The sequence below is a fragment of the Protopterus annectens genome, chromosome 10.part0, assembly GCF_019279795.1.
Source record: "Protopterus annectens isolate FY-2018-M chromosome 10.part0, PAN1.0, whole genome shotgun sequence".
Classification (NCBI taxonomy): Eukaryota; Metazoa; Chordata; order Ceratodontiformes; family Protopteridae; genus Protopterus; species Protopterus annectens.
The window spans coordinates 927,571,460-927,588,155 of NC_056744.1; the positions used below are offsets into that span (position 1 = coordinate 927,571,460).

The 16,696-nt window shown below is 40.8% G+C and overlaps 1 protein-coding gene across 1 annotated transcript in view; it reads right to left on the bottom strand.

Annotated features, from left to right (window-relative positions):
* Window positions 1-16,696, bottom strand: part of DPYD (dihydropyrimidine dehydrogenase) — a 4,342,678-nt gene that overhangs the window by 4,027,898 nt on the left and 298,084 nt on the right. The gene's annotated exons all lie outside the window — the stretch shown is intronic.

Below are 16,696 nucleotides of genomic sequence, written 5' to 3' on the forward strand. Positions count from 1 at the left end.
CAAAGATTTTGGTTGTATGTAGGCAGCTCCGTGTTCCTCTCTCTGGATCATGTAAGAGAGATGACATCAGCACCAGTCTGTCATCGGGTTCTTTATCACCCCAAGAAGGCTGGTGGAGGCTGGACAGCAGCAGATTCAGTATGTGCTCTTTTACCTTTAAGAGATGACTGAACTTCACGGTGGGTGAATTCAGCCATGGTACCAAGTCAATAACTTCAGATGTTGGTCTTCCAGATAAATAGATGACAAAATACCTGCAGTGCATCTTAGGGACAAAATCTCGAAAGATATGACACCGAAAATGATCATGCTTTGCAGCCAAACAAAAAAGGCACTTCTCATGTCTGTCCTTATGGGGAATCTGCCTCCCATACTCAGATTTTCCATTGCTGGATGACACGAAAACAAACTACAAGGAGAAAGAAATAAAAGAACCCCAACAAGGCACTTATCTGTAACAGGCTTGGTAGATGAACCATCTCAATGAACAGCATATACACTAAATTCAGAAGTTGTGTTCAGACTGGCACCAAAACAGTTCTGATGAATAGGTGTCCGTACATCACATATGTACCTTACACCTTGTATGTATAACATAGATCAGACGTACATTGTCAGGAAGATGTAAAGGCTAAGGTATTCCTTGTTGAACATTAGGCCATTCTAGGCATGATATCCCATGTATCAAGACTACTACGACAGTGATGAGGAAAGACATCTTTTTAATATGGGCTACAGATGCAATGGTATGCAGTCCAATTGCCTAGTACTCGCCTATGATACCACTGTTACTTATATACATTTTAGACTTCAGTTATATTCTTATAACTGTAAGTACAAACGATGTTTTATCCCATCTGCTCTCTTTTAACTCAGTTATATGGACTATTGTTAAAGGTGATGTCATTCTTATGGAAGCACAGCAGTGTTCTTGGATGATTTATAAGGAAAAATAAAGGCAAACTGATAATAGACCATTTGGTATAACTTCACTACTTCACACACTATTCATATCTACAACTGAATTTTTTAACTTTTTGCACTCTTCTAGGATGAGTCACTTGTATGCCTAGTCTGCCCATCTAGAGAAGAAAACATCTGAAATAACTGCAGTACCTTAGGAACGTCCAGCTGTATCATGAAGTACTTATAATAAAATATTTAAGGACAGATAAATCATAATATTTTGATTTATGAAGTTTGTACGCTCTTCTTTCACAAGCAATTTTTTACAAGATGTGCACATATCTATATAAAAGCTCACACTGTTCTAACACAAGCATGCCATACAACCTTCTTTGTTGGGTGAAGCATTCTTTTGAAGTTAGCCTTGCAATCAACCACTTTATGTTCCATAGTGCATTTCCGCTCAAAGGGATGTGTGTGTAATAGTAAGAGAAATTTAAACCAAACAAAAAAAATGTGAACTATAATAACCCATTATCAAAAAATGCTCGGGATTAGAACTAAAATTTCGACCAAGAGTGACCAATCCTTCCATAACATGATCTATGGCATTTTATGTGATGTCAAACCAATCCAGAGGCAGCCAGGCACAAGTTTTGATAGAATACACATGGTCAAAGCTCATGTTCATCACAAAGATATGGCTAATTGAATACTTAGGCCCTTGCCTTTGGTAACTATTTAATTCACAGCCTTATGCAGGGAAAATCTGGTTAGTGAATTGCTGTCTGCTGTTCATTGGGTTTGCAGTTCACAAGGGTTGAGGCTGGAGAACCCAGTACCTTAGAATACATTTAGAGGAAAAGAGCGAATTATAGATTCTTCCTTGGGTTACATCCACCAAGTCAGCTTGGAATGTTCCTGCAAAAGTTCTCAGAGGTCCTCATTGTCAAAGTTCACAAATTCTCTTAGTAGTCATCCCTGGTGGATTTATTTGTATGGGACAATAACTAGATCTGTGAACTTGTGGGACTTTTTAGGATTTTTAGACATCTTCCCCATCACTCAAGTGTCTTCCATTACAATCCATAATTTTTGGGACTTCATCAGATTTAATCCTTTTGCTTGGTGTCAAATTTGCCAATGTTGTGGGGGAATCTTCCTTTTGGATTGACGACTACTTAGTTGACCTCAAATTGAGCATTCCTTTCTCTCTCTTTGTTCCAGTAAGGAAATGGTCAAGTATATGGATTTTAGAGCTTTAAATTCTGAGATCTTATGCAAAGTCTGAGTCTCATGTCCCATGTAGACTGATGGTGACTTATAATGCCTTTGCCACTGTATACCCATGAACTCTGGTTTGACTGGAAACTTTGTCTGACAATTAGATGATGTAAATAAGATGAGGGAGGATGCTGGCGTCAACATGACATAGGGAGCAACACACAAAGATAAGCCTGTTCTGGATGAACATTACCTTGACTGAAGGAATTGGTGTATCAAGAGACATTACCACTGAATTGAACCATCCTGTTGCACTCATTCAGATAAGAAAGTTGTGCAGCCAAGTCGGTAACCATCCACAAAGTTATTTCCTTCCATGAAGGATCATGATTTTTTTTTTTATTTTTGAAGATGAGACATGCAAAATATATTACCCACCACCCCCAAGTTGGGAGATCTGGACTTAAGTTGGCTAAGTTTGAGGTCAGTCAGTTATAATAATTTTGCATATTTTGTCTATGGATTCAACATATTGTACTTCAGGTCCTGTCCTAATGTTGGTAAGATTCTGCATTGATAACTGGAGAAGTCAACTGGTCCAAAGACCATTTTCATGACTTGGATATTAGAAAGTACAAATGCAGCAATAAAGATAGCAACAAAAGTTCAAATAAATACAGCCAAAGGAGCATAGTTATAAGCATCAAGGTCTTCTTAGATTTTCCAAATAATAATCAATTATTATGCTAAAGGTAGCTTGTCTCACTGCTAGCTCTGACAGCTGCTTGGCAAGTATTGGCCACTCCATTCCTTGTAGTCAGTAGCTCAGGAAATACTTGCACTTCAAAAAGGTGCTGCTTAGACCTTAGAGCACTTCTGCAATTACTTTTCAAGGGGAACATCACTGAGCATGCCACTCATTTCATGTACTGGCAAGTACCCCACTATAAGCAGATTTAAACACTTTCATGTTACTTTTTTGAATTTGCCAAATATGATTTGACTTCGTTTTCATTAATTCTCCATTACAACCCAAACAACTGTTACTAATATCTACTTTAACAGTCCAAAAAAGTTGGTGCAGATATTATACTACACTGAATTCTAAATATACATCGTTTTAGTAGGTTCATAGGCAAGTACTAAGCTAATCGGCCCTGGGGCCTATGTAAGGCTAGCCAAAAGAGTTTCCCTGACTTTCGCCACCCAAGAAAATTATTTTCCTGTGCCCCTGTTGAGCAGAGCCACAGAAGTGATTCCTGGGGTGCATTTCCTGTTTGCCATCCAGCTGTCAAGATTTCTCTTAAAGGGAGCTGAGGAGGAGCTTTGCTTGACATGAATGGGTAGTCTGTTCCAGAGCATGGAAAGTCTCTGGGACAGGAATCTATCCCTCCAGTATGTTCTGTTTATTGTGGTTTAGGTCCCTGGAGCATGTGGCTCAGAGGAACTGGGGGTTTCTTTAAGTGTAACATATCCATTAGATCTGGGTTAGACATGGCTTTGTATGTTAGGCAGAGGTCGCCTCTGAGTAGGTGATATGCGACAGAGTACAGCTGGATTTTTTTGAGACTGCGTATGGCAGCTGGAGGCCAGTAATCCTCTTAGTGAGGTATTTCTGTGGCCTTTCTAGTTGTTGTAGATGTCTTGGCGAAGTACATGCCAAATGGGGTGTTGTAATCTATAATGGGTATGATGAGGGATGAGTAGAGAGGAACGATGACCTCTCTCTTTCTGAAGGAGAACCCCTTTGTGATGAGGTGTGCCAAGTAGAAGGATTTCCGGACTACTGTGGTGACGTGATTATCAAAGGAGAGACTACTGTCCACCTGTGTCCAAAGGTCTCATCACACTTTCGGTGTTTAGTAGGCTACCACCTGTATAGTAGTTAATGGATATGGTATTTTTCCCAAAGGTGGTGGCTATGCACTTCTTGGCACTGAGCTTTAGGCCATGACTGACACCAAGCATCAGTCTCAGTGAGGCCTCTTTGTAGAATGTCCACATCCTTAGGCAAATCTATCATGGCTCCTAGTTTGCAGTAGTCTGCGAACTTCATTAGCCAGAGACCAGCTGTATTAGCCTGGACTTCTCAGAAGTAGATACCAAACAGGAGAACACCTAGGACCAGCCCCTGTGGTACTCTGCTTGTCAATGGTCTGAAGTCGGATTTGGAGTCTGCTACGTTCACTGTGTGGGTTCTATCAGTGAGCCAGTTGGCCACCCATCTTGTGACATAGGGATTTATGCCCAGTCCAGTGAGTTTATCTATAATACCAGAGTGGGTGATGGTGTTGAAAGCCTTGGCAAGGTCAAGATAGGCTGTTTGCACCACCTGTCGTCTACAGCTCTGGTGACTGCTTCAAAGAAGTCATTCAGGTTTAGGAGGCATGATCTACCTTTTACAAACCCAAACTGAGTTGATGCCAGAGTTTGGAGGTTACCTATGTCTTTGTTTATAAGCCCCAGGTTGATGCATTCCATGGCCTTGCAGACCAGTCTCATCAGGCTAATGGGGCAGTAGTTTCCGGGGTCACTGGTAGCACCCCCTTTGTGGACTGGGATTGTCCTTGTACTGTGGTACAATTCTGGGTAATGGCAGGATGCTACTCAGGGCTAGTGTCATACCTGCCTGGGCCACATGGTCATAGACCTCCTCCAGGGAAGTACATCTCATGTTGTGGAGTGACCTAAGTGTGCCATTCCATAGGCACAAAGCCTGAAGTGAGGCTATGGTTGAACATGGTACTTTGGTGGGGTGCCAGTTTGTGCAGAATGCATCCTGGGATGTTGTCTGGTCCCACAGATGCTGTGTTCTTGGCTTTAGAGAGTGTGGTCTTCACTTGTGCATCTATGATTACAGGGGCTTTGCAATCTTCCAGTATGGAAATGGGCATTTTGGGGGGTGGGGGGTAAAGTTTCCACTAAACCCATCTGCCAGGATGTTGGCAATATCAGTTGGTTCAGTAAATCTAGTGCCATTGTGCTGTCGCTCATAGCAGATCTGCTTTGTGGTTGTCTTTAGAATCCATGGTGATTTTATTTTTGGAACTAGCTTTGAAGGATTTTATGAGGGATCTCAGCTTCATACTGAGGGCTGACCAGGGAGTTCCTGCAATCATGGGATTTTACTCTTTTTTGCAACAGTTTCTTGCTTTTGTTGTAGAGTTTGTTTATGGCAAGGGACCACCAGACTGGCTTCCTTTTTTTGGAGGATAGTGTCTTGATTCTGTTGGGGATGGCACGATCAATGCACTCATGTATGTGCTTATACAGTGCATTTGTATATGATTCAGCAGTCTATTTTCCGTCTTTATGGGTGTCGTGAAGTTAGCCACTTTTGTCTTAAGAAGCATGAAGTTGGCTTTGGAGAAGTTTTTTGGTAATTTCCTTAATGGGGTGTGGGGGAGGGATATGAATGTCTAGGTTGATTAGCTTGTGGTCAGATCTGACCAGCAAGGAGTTGACATCTAGAGTGGAGCATCTATTACCCATATTGCTAATGACCAGGTCAAGGATGGTGCTGCCTCTGGTGGGGGTATGGACAAGCTGATTCAGGGCATTGGAATTTATGAATTCCAGAAAACATTGAGCAAATGACTTAATACAGGAGTAGCTTTCCCATTTGATGGTGGGGTAGTTGAAATCTCCCAATATTAGGCTATTGGGCTGTACTGTAATATTATCCAGTATATCGAGAAAAGTACAGTTTTGTACCTACCATAAATGTAGATGTTCGAAGATCCACATTGCTGCAGTCATAACCTGTGGGTAGTCCGCTGTCCTCGGTCGGCCCGAATACCAAAGTATTAGGCTGGCGTCGGTCATGGGCGCTCAGATCTGACGTCAGTGCGTCCCGGTATTAAAGCGCATGACCGACGTCATATCCTCAGTCTTTTCTTGCCCCAGATGTCAGAAGGCCCAAAAAGAAAGGCCACAGCCTAAAAATAGAAAAAAAACCTCCAAAACCCATGTACAAACAATGTCTGCAACCCAAACCAAACAACCTCTCCAAACTACAGAGGGGAAGGAGGGAGGGTAAATTGGACTGCAGCAATGTGGATCTTCGAACATCTACATTTATGGTAGGTACAAAACTGTACTAGGTTCTTCATCTCACATTGCTGCAGTCATAACCTGTGGGTAGAATACCAAAGCAAAAGGAAAGGGAGGTTGGCAAAATCATAAAGCATTGGGAGCTGCTAATAAGCCCTGCAAAACTGCAGTGGCAAAACCAGCCCTAGATTTGGAATAAAGAGGGAGATGGTAATGTTTAGAAAAAGTGTGCACTGAACTCTAAGTAGCTGCTTCCAAAATATCTTTGGTAGCTACCCCCCTCAAAAAAGCAGTAGAAGTGGCAGTAGCCCTAGTGGAATGAGGTCTGATTCCAGCCGGAATCTCCTTACCATGATGAGAACAACAAAAAGCAATGCAATGACCAATCCACTTAGAAATAGTTTTTTTAGAAACAGGTTTCCCCTGAGAGCTCAAAGCAAAAGAAACAAATAACTGTTGAGACTGTCTGAAACTTTTAGTCCTGCTCAAATAATAACGCAACTGCCTGTGAATATCCAAAGTGTGCAAAATTTTCTCCCCTTTATTTTGGGGATCAGCATAAAAGGTAGGCAAATGAATAGATTGGTTCAAGGCCACATTTGAAACCACTTTAGGCATAAAAGTAGGGTTAGTACGCAGAGATACCCTATCCTTATGAAAAATCAGGAAGGGTTCAACTGCCATGAGAGCCTGTAATTCAGATACCCTTCTAGCAGACGTAATGGCCAACAAAAAAGCAGTCTTCCAAGACAAAAACTTTAACTCAGATGTAGCTGCAGGTTCAAAAGGAGGTAAAGTAAGTTTTTCCAACACAAAATTGAGATCCCAGGAAGGAGTAGGAGCTCTACGTGGGGGTCTTATGTTCTTTGCCCCTCTAAGGAATTGTTTAAACAAAGGATGAGAGAATAATGGTGGGTCACAGCCATACTGAGCAGAAATGGCTGCAGCATGAACTTTTACAGAGGAGAAAGACAAACCTTTGTCTAATAATTCTGTGAGATATTGAAGAGAAACACTCAAATTAGGCCTGGAAACATCAAAGCTCTTAGCTGTGCTCCAAATAAAAAATCTCCTCCATTTATCAGCATAAACTTTCCTTGTACTAGGCCTTCTAGCCTCCAAAATAACATTTAAAACTTGTTGAGGAAGCTTCGACCCTCCAGGTTCTAGAACAGAATATGCCAGGCTGTTAGATGCAGGGACTGAATCCTGACATTGAGGAAATGATTGCCCGCCTGAGACAAAAGGTGTGGAATTGAAGGCAAAGGCCAAGGAGGCTCCCGTACTAAACTCCTCAGCAGAGGGTACCAGTGCTGTCGAGGCCAATCTGGAGCTATTAGAATCATGGAGGGCTTGTCTTGTCTGACCTTCAAGAGCACCTTGGGAAGGAGAGGCAGAGGAGGAAAGGCATAGACGTGAAGATTGCTCCAACTGAATGATAGAGCATCCACTTTCCAAGCAGTGGGATGAAACATCTTCGTGCAAAACTTTGGCAACTGAAAATTTAGTGGAGAAGCGAACAGATCTATGTCTGGAGTCCCCCATATCACTGTCAACTGTCGAAATACATGAGGATCCAACTTCCACTCGTGGGGATCCACCATCTGTCTGCTCAAAACATCTGCTAAGGAGTTCTGTGCTCCTGGCAGAAACCTTGCCTGAAGAGTGAGGTGCATACTGAGAGCAGTTTCCCACAGAATCACAGCTTGTCTGCAAAGAGGGTATGAATGAGTTCCCCCTTGCTTGTTGATGTACCACATGACAGTTGTGTTGTCGGTTTGAATCAACACTTGTCCCGGGCAAAGTAAATCCTTGAAAGCCATCAATGCAAATTGGACTGCTAACATCTCCTTCAAGTTGATATGTAAATGTTGAAGTCTGGCAGGCCACGTGTCTTGAACCCACTTTCCATTGAGGTGTGCTCCCCAAGCCTTGTCCGAGGCATCTGTCGTTAAGATCTGACTCGCCTCTGGTCGGGTCACAGAGAGTCCCTTGTTTAGGTGACATTCCTGAGCCCACCACAAAAATTCCTTTTGAATGCAAGGTATTATCGGAATGACAGTGTCCAGATCGTGGCAGTGTTGTGTCCATACATTTTTGAGATACCATTGTAGCTTCCTCATATGCAGTTTGGCATTGGGAAGCACCAGAATACAAGATGCCATGAACCCCAAGGCTTGAAGAACTGTCCTTGCAGTCAGCCTGGACCGTAGAGACATTTGCTGGAAGTAAAGTGTAAGGTTCCTTTGCTTGTCCGGGGTCAAAAAAGCCATCTGGGAAGCTGTATTCAGTCTCACACCCAGAAAGCACATTTCCTGAGAGGGTACTAGACTGGACTTTGTTTCGTTCACAGAATACCCTAGGCACCTTAACACTGCCATAACATATTGTAGATGGTGAAGAAGCTTGTTTTCGTCCTGAGCAAGAATCAGGCAATCGTCCAAATAAGGATAAATTTGTATTCCTCTTAACCTTAGGAAGGCTATCACGGAGCCAAAACCTTTGTGAACACCCTGGGCAGTAGATAAGCCAAAGGGCAATGCAGAGAACTGATAATGTAAAGTCCCAGCCAACGCAGGAATCTCCTGCAACTGGGTCTGATAGGAACATGAAGATAAGCCTCCTTGAGATCCAGAGTTACCATCCAGTGATCTTTGCCCAACAGAGGCAGAAGTTGTTGCAACGTCAACATTTTGAATTTTGGAATGTCCAGGTATGTGTTGAGGATAGATAAATCCAAAATTGGTCTCCAAGTGTTTCCTTTCTTTGGTACAAGAAACAGGCGAGAATAAAATCCTAGGCCCACTTCTGACATAGGGACCTGCTGTATAGCCCCCATTTGAGGAAGTAAAGAAATCTGTTTGTGAGCCTCTACTCTTTGCTGAGGAGGAACGTCTGGCATGCCTTTGAAAGGAGGCAATGTGTGGAAATAAAACTTGTAGCCTCGGTTTATAATGTCCAATACCCATTTGTCCTGGGTGACTAAAAGCCAGTTTTGCTTGAAAAGTGCTAACTTTCCTCCCAAAGGAGCTGCCAGACAGGAGGGATCTGGCAGCTGAAGTTGCAGGTCATTGGGCCTGTTTACGAAAGGACTGGCCCCTGCCCTCACTTGTAGATTGTGCAGGGGAACTCCACGTACTAGGCCTGAAAGAACCCTGAGCTCTGCCCCTACTATGTCTAGATCTGCCCCTAGACTGTAAATCAGAAGAAGGGTAAGCCCATCCCTTAGTAGGCCAACTTCTGCTAAACTTAGGGGGCTGCACCTGCAAAAAATCTTCAACAGTCTGCATAGACTTAGCCTTGTCTTCCATTTTCTTTAAGACAGACTCCACAGGAGGACCAAACAAAACTTCAGACTGTAAAGGAGCATCCAAAATTCTAGCTTTAACATGCTCTGACAAATTCTGATCCTTAAGCCAGGCGTGCCTGTGAATAACTGATCCAGTGGCAGCCACCCTGGAAGAAGCCTGTAAAGCATCGAAACCACACTGCAAAGAATGCTTACCCACCTGATCAGAGGCATGAACCAACTCTTGTAATTCCTTACACTCTATGCCCTCTGCCAAGGCATCTACCTTAGATTTTAATTGAGTAAGGAGAAAATTCTGGTACTTTAACATATGAAACTGGCAATTCAAAGCCCTCATTGCTAGAGTGGAAGAGGTGTACACCTTTTTACCCCACCTATCCAAAGCTCTAGAATCTTTATCCATAGGAACTGGGTTCTTTACAACAGAAGCCCTGACACCCTTAGGTCCCTGACTAATAGTTTCTGGGTCAGCCCTTGGGCTCTTATACAGATATTTATGAGCCTCAGGCACTCTGTAATACCTATCTGGTTTAACTGGCGCAGGAGGCATAGAGTCTGGATTAAGGGAAGCCTCAGAGAAAACATCCTGAACAACATCCAAAACTGGAGGTATAGCTAAGGGCCGATGTTGTGGCAAAAACAAAAATTCCCTAAGCCTCTTTCGGGAATCCGAGAAATCCTGACCTTCCCATTTAAAATGCTCCCTCATAGAATGCAAGGTTTCTGAGAAGGAAAAATCCTCTGGAGGAGAAGCAGAAGGACTGGAATCCTCTGCGTCCGAATCTGAATAAGGAGGAAAATCCTGAGTGTCTTCAGCCGAAGACTCAGAGTAATCTGAAGCCTGTTCCAAAATTTCCACCTCCGGCTCCACCCTAGGCCTCTTATCAGGAGGGGGCATAGAACCCCTGATTAAGGAAATTAAATCTTCTGCCATTTTAAGCATGTGTTTTTTAGGCACAGAGCCTGCAGAACTAGGACTGACACCTGAGGAAGGCAAACCAGGCCTGCCCTTAGAAACTGAAGGAGAAGGCCTAACCACCTTAGGCAAAGAAGGAAGTACAGCAACCGGAGAGGCCCCCACAGCCTGACCAGACTCCTGAGAGGCCACATCTTGCAAAATTAATGTCTCCCCCTGAGACTCAGCTGAAACCTCGGCTGGATCTACAGATTCCAGCGTAGTTTCTAAAGAACTGGCGTCCGGAACGGACGACTCATCCTGCTTGGACCTTAACGACTTTTCCTTGCGCTTCTTAGCAGAAGCGGGCGTCGGAGGATCCGACGGCATATTGTAATTACACCGCTTACCAAATACAAGCCTAGCGCAATCCAACCTATGTTTAATGGTGCGCTTATTAAACCTAGCACAAAAGCGACACCCGACTACGTCGTGCTCAGGCCCCAAACAAGGAATACAGAGAGAATGGTAATCCCTATGCGGTATCAGTTTCCCACAAGAAATACAATTATTCACTTTTTCTGACATCCGGAATTAACTGAGGCAAGAAAAAACAAAAATATTCCCCAATGGGGTACTTAGCCCAACTCGGTTTCGGTCTGAAACTCGAAATACGAAAATTTCAGAACGCCGAACGGCACTTGCAAACTCTGCTTCTGCTTCGGACCATGCGGCAAAAAAGACGGAGGATATGACGTCGGTCATGCGCTTTAATACCGGGATGCACTGACGTCAGATATGAGCGCCCATGACCGACGCCAGCCTAATACTTTGGTATTCGGGCCGACCGAGGACAGCGGACTACCCACAGGTTATGACTGCAGCAATGTGAGATGAAGAACATCATGGAGTGGGCGTCCTGGGTAATGGTGGGAGATCTGTAACAAGCTACAACCTGAATTGCAGTTTTCTTCAGTGTTAACTGTACTTGGATAATTTTGGATGTATTATGTGGAGTAACTAGCCTGCAGATGTGGATATCCTTTATGAATATGGACACGCCTCCACCTTTAGTGTTTTGGTCCAGGTTAGGTGGCCGAAAGGTTTGTTAAGAATTGTAGCCTGGTAATGCAGGGGTGCTCGCTGGAGCCTTAAACCAGGTCTCTGTCACTGCACAGATGTCAATGTTCTCCATCTTAAGGAGAGCCTCGAGTGAGTGTATTTTGATGTTTAGACTTCTAGCATTGAGTAGCATTACCCTTAGATTTTGCTTGTTTGTAGCTACTATGGTGGTGCGTTTGTCTCTTGTACCTTGCCTAAAAAAGTAACTATGGGGGCGGCAAGAGCCTTAGCCAGTAGCCAGAATCCCCGAGATGACAGGTGAAGGGCATCTCTGGCAAAGCATCATGGCCTGTCGATAATGTTGTCCCAGTCAACATATACTGGATCCCCTTAGAATGACATCAGAAGCTTAGCCAATTGTTGAAGTCATTTTGTCCTTGTACTGTGGTATCATTCTGGGCAATGGCAGGATGCTACTCAGGGCTAGTGTCATACCTGCCTGGGCCACATGATCATAGAGCTCCTCCATGTCTCTTCATGTAGTCCAGGGAAGTACATCTCAGGTAATTCACTCCAACATGAACAATGCCAGTTATATTTGTACGTGTTGCAGAGTGACCTAAGCGCGTGCATTAAATAGTGGAACCTCGCACCCAACGGGCAGCTGACAGTAACTTTCTCCTTGTTTGCCTGGTGAGAGGGACATCAGTGTGCCTGACTATAGAGTCACCTATGACTGGTGTGCTGGGTACGTTCTTTTGCCTTATGGGCTGAGGTTGAGGAGCACACTGATTTTGTGGGCTGAGGTTGAGGGGCACACTGATTTTGTCGGCTGTGTGTCTTACAGGCAGTGTTGGGGGGGTGGTGGATGCTTGTGTTTCACCTTTGCAGGTCTCTGTTGTATGGGCAGATTTTTATTGAGAGCCTCTGTGAATGTAGTTGTGTGTTTTGAGTTGTGTAGGTTTGGGCGGTGCACGTCTTGATGGACTATGTGTTGAGTGCAGTGTGGTGTTTACCTTCTCCTCGAGTGTCTAGTCGATCTTGGCTGGAGAGAGCTTGGCTTCCAGTTTGGCTATATAAGTGCATCCCTCACAGGATGTAGTGTTGGGTGTTATAGGAGGAGAGGGTTGTCAGTGTACATGAGGCAATTGTTACATTGCCCCTAGATGCATGAGGTAGGCAAGAGAAAATACTACGAGCTGACCCTTAGACATGGCTGGTTAGTGCTTATTAATGTAAGTACTAAAAACTGTTTTCTTCTTGATTAGTGAGGAAAGTTGAGTGCTGCAGTTATTTGTAGATAAATGCTGAGCACAAAGAAACAGTTTTGAGTGCTAAAACTAGAAAACTGGCTAGTTCTATGGGAAAATCTTAAGAGTAGACTTTCTGGCACCGGGAATAGTTTAACCGTAGTTAAGAGGCTCGGTGCGGAGAGCAAAACCGTGCAAACACGGGATTTTAAACAGAAAGGTGAAAGGGATAGAAAGAGCCCAAGATTCTGAGCTGAAACCACTCCTACAGCAACAGATAGGCTTGCTCAAAGCTCACCACTCTCACTGATGAACAGAGAATCTTCCCTCTATCTTACTAAGGTCTGGGCAACACAAACTACAAAACAGCCCATAATTCAGCAAAATCTGAAAAAACGGACTCTACCGGTTATAGAAAGGTGGGAAATGGGTAGAAAGATAGGATTTCTTTGGGGGGGGGGGGTTCAAAAATTAGAACAGATACAGTAATACAAACCAAGAAGATTTCACACTTGTAAAACTAATGAAAAAGCACAAATATTGACTGTAAAACTGTTAAAGGTGGAACTCCTTTGTGCCAACACACAAAATTTATTAAGTATATAAGGTTACCGAAAATATATAAAAGCCCCAATGGTATACAATCCACGTACTGTCCGTGTTTGAATATTGTCTTATTAATTCTCACAGGCAATGTAAGGTTCGTACAATAACATAATATAAAACCAGACCTGGGTTCCAGTCAGTTAGAAAGATGGTAGAAAAAAATCCCGTTTGGTCGTATGTTCACTTCAGTAAATACCTATTCAGGATGACCGGCCCTGGTAGCGATGTTGTGGCTTATCCAAAACTGTTAGCATGAGCGCACAATGACTGAGTTGTAAGTTCTGTGCAAAAGTGAGATGCAAACGGTGAAAAATTGCCGTGGCAAAATACAGCTAACAGTCACTGAAGTGCGGTACGGCAAACTGTCCGCCGAAAGCTGTTGTTGTAGGCAGACTATAAGTCCAAGTCCGCCCAGGCTTTTAGCACAAAGCTTTAAGTGTTGTTCACAAACCCAGTCCGGTAAAAGCAACAATGAGGTGAAGCGAAGTGAAGCCCAAAGTAGTAAGGTTTTCACAATCCACAAGGGCACAAGAGCACACTGACACAATGGTGTTAAACGCAAACACGCGTTTTTCGTTCAGATGTGTATCTGAACTTCTTCAGACAAAACGCTGACTTGTTAGTCAGTTAAGATTTAAATATGCTTATTTAATCACGTGGTTTAAATTAATAAAGTGCACTTGCCATTAAATTATTTATATACATGTACTTCAGTGTTAGACATTATTTAGTTTAAATATTACCCAACAACCTACCCGAATAAAAGTATTAAATTTTAAATTTTATTAATGTTTAAATAAAAACAAGTTTTATTAAAAGATTATAAATAAAAACCATTTACTATTAAAATTTAAACATATTAACCCATTTAACATATTTTAAATATATTTTAAATATATTTTAAATAGTACATAGCTTATAATACTAAATGAAAACATATTCTAAATCTCTATACTAATAAACTACAATAGACAATTCATAGGTTAATATAGTGGACAAGTTATAAAAAATGTGACATGTAAATAAATAGATGTTAATTCCTTTAAAATCTATATGTGTATTCGTAATAAATAAAAAAAAATTTTTTAATAAATACTTAAAAAATTTTTTAGAAATTTAAATTAAGTAAATTTAAAAATCAATAGTGTTCATAAAAAATTATGAATATTAATCTTAATTATGATAAATATAATAAATATAATAAACAATCTATATATATGAAATTTAATATTCAGTAGATTTCAAAATATTCAAAAATATTGTTAATGGAAATAACAGTTAGATGCATGATTAATTAATTAATTTATATTATTTTATACAAATAGTGAAGGTATATTTCTAAATAAATAAATATAAATATTAATCTATCAATAATAAATAAATATATTATATTGCATCATTTAAAATTTGTTTAATTAAAAATGTTTATTTGAATATATCTTCCTAAGATTTTTAAGTAAGTGTCCATTGTGCAAGAATAGATAAACTTCCATTCATCTCAACAAGTTTTTCATTTTTAATACACATGCAATAGAACAAAGTTCGTTAAGTCCTGGTTCTCTGTATGCTGCTAGGCGTAATTGCCATGCCAATTCGTGTTTTTCCAATTCTAGTTTCGAAAAATTATCAGTTATATAGTCACACTGATTTACTTTATTTGAAATTTGATTGATTACCATAAATTTAAAACTATGACTTGCATTCAAATTGCAATGTCTAGCTAAAGCATTTTTCTCTTTGTTCTTTCTGATTGCATATGTATGTTCATAAATTCTATCTCTTAAACGTCTATCCGTTTTTCCAATGTAAAAGGATTCACATTGTGTGCATTGAGCAAGATAGACGATAGCTTTAGAGTTACAATCAAATGAACCATTAACAAAGAACTTGTCTCTCCTTATTACAAACATTTCTGACTCATTGATATAACAATACCTACATGCCCCACATTTGTGGGTACCCCTATTGTTTTTCCTAATATTGCATTTCTGTTCTAATAATTTTTTCATGTTCATGCCCCGTCTATATGCAACTATGGGACCAAAATTTAAAACTTTTGCAAGGTCTTTATCTGATGTTAACCAATACCAATATTTTCTCAATACCTTACATATATCCAAAGCTTCTGGACAATATGTAAAGGTGAATGCAATGGTATAGTTTTGTACTTTGTCTATTTTATCTACATTTACCTCTTGTTGAGATGTTAGAGGCTCAAATGAGGTTAATTGTGTACCCTCAGTTAATGTTACATTTAATATATGGGTTGTATTTCCAGGACCCCCATGTAAAATCGCTTTGTATACTCCAGTTTTTCTTTTACCAATTACTTCTTTGAATATTTCATCTAAGAATTCTGATGGATATCCTCTACTATGAAATTTATGGTACAGTGAGTTACATTCTTTATCAAAGCCCTCTTCTAGGGTGACCATCCTAGCCGCCCTGACAAGTTGACCCTTAACTACTGATTTTTTTCTGGTGGCTAGGATGGGCACTTGTGTAATGAAGAAAGGTGTTCGAGTGAGTACTCTTTCTATAAATTTTTGCTATGTAGGCTTCTGTACTTTTGCCGAGTTCCACGTCTAAAAAATTAATTATGTTGTCTTGGTAATTTTTTGTGAACTTTAAAAATGAAGAAGTTACATTGAAAAAAATCAACTAATTGGTCTGCTTGTTCTCCTTTTAAAATAATAAAAATATTGTCTAAAAATCTTTTATATGTAAATATAATACTACTCCATTGACTATTAAGGATATGGTTTGTCTCCCAGTAGGCCATGACTAAATTTGCAAAACTTGAGCCTACTGGTGACCCCATGGCTACCCCTATTTTTTTGTATGTACAATTCATTTTCAAAAGACACAAAATTAGATTTCAAAATTATGTCTAAAAGTTGTTCTACCACTAAACATTCATTAGTGGTGGCGCCTTTTGATCTAATAAAATCTACAACCCATTCTGTACCTAAGTCATGGGGTATGCAAGAATAGAGATCAATAACATCCACTGTTAGAAAATTATGTTTAATGTCAAATGTGGTGTTTTGTATCTCTTCCAGAAATGACCATGAGTCCTTAAGAATATGTTTTTCTTTGCATACATAACTTTTCAATATAGAATCTACTAGTTTGGCACATGCATATGTCATGGATTGTCTTGCGTCCACTAGTGCCCTAAATGGTGGATTAAATAGATCCTTGTGAAGTTTAGGAATCCCAAAAATTTTTGGTATTCTGGGTGTTAACATAGTTAAGTATTGTTTTTGACTATTGTCTATTAATCCATCCAAGAACATGTCATTAATAAAAGTTTTTATACTATTGAATGCTTTATTCAACTGATTTTTATTTGAAACCTCATATGTATCTTTTTCTAAAACTGTTGTC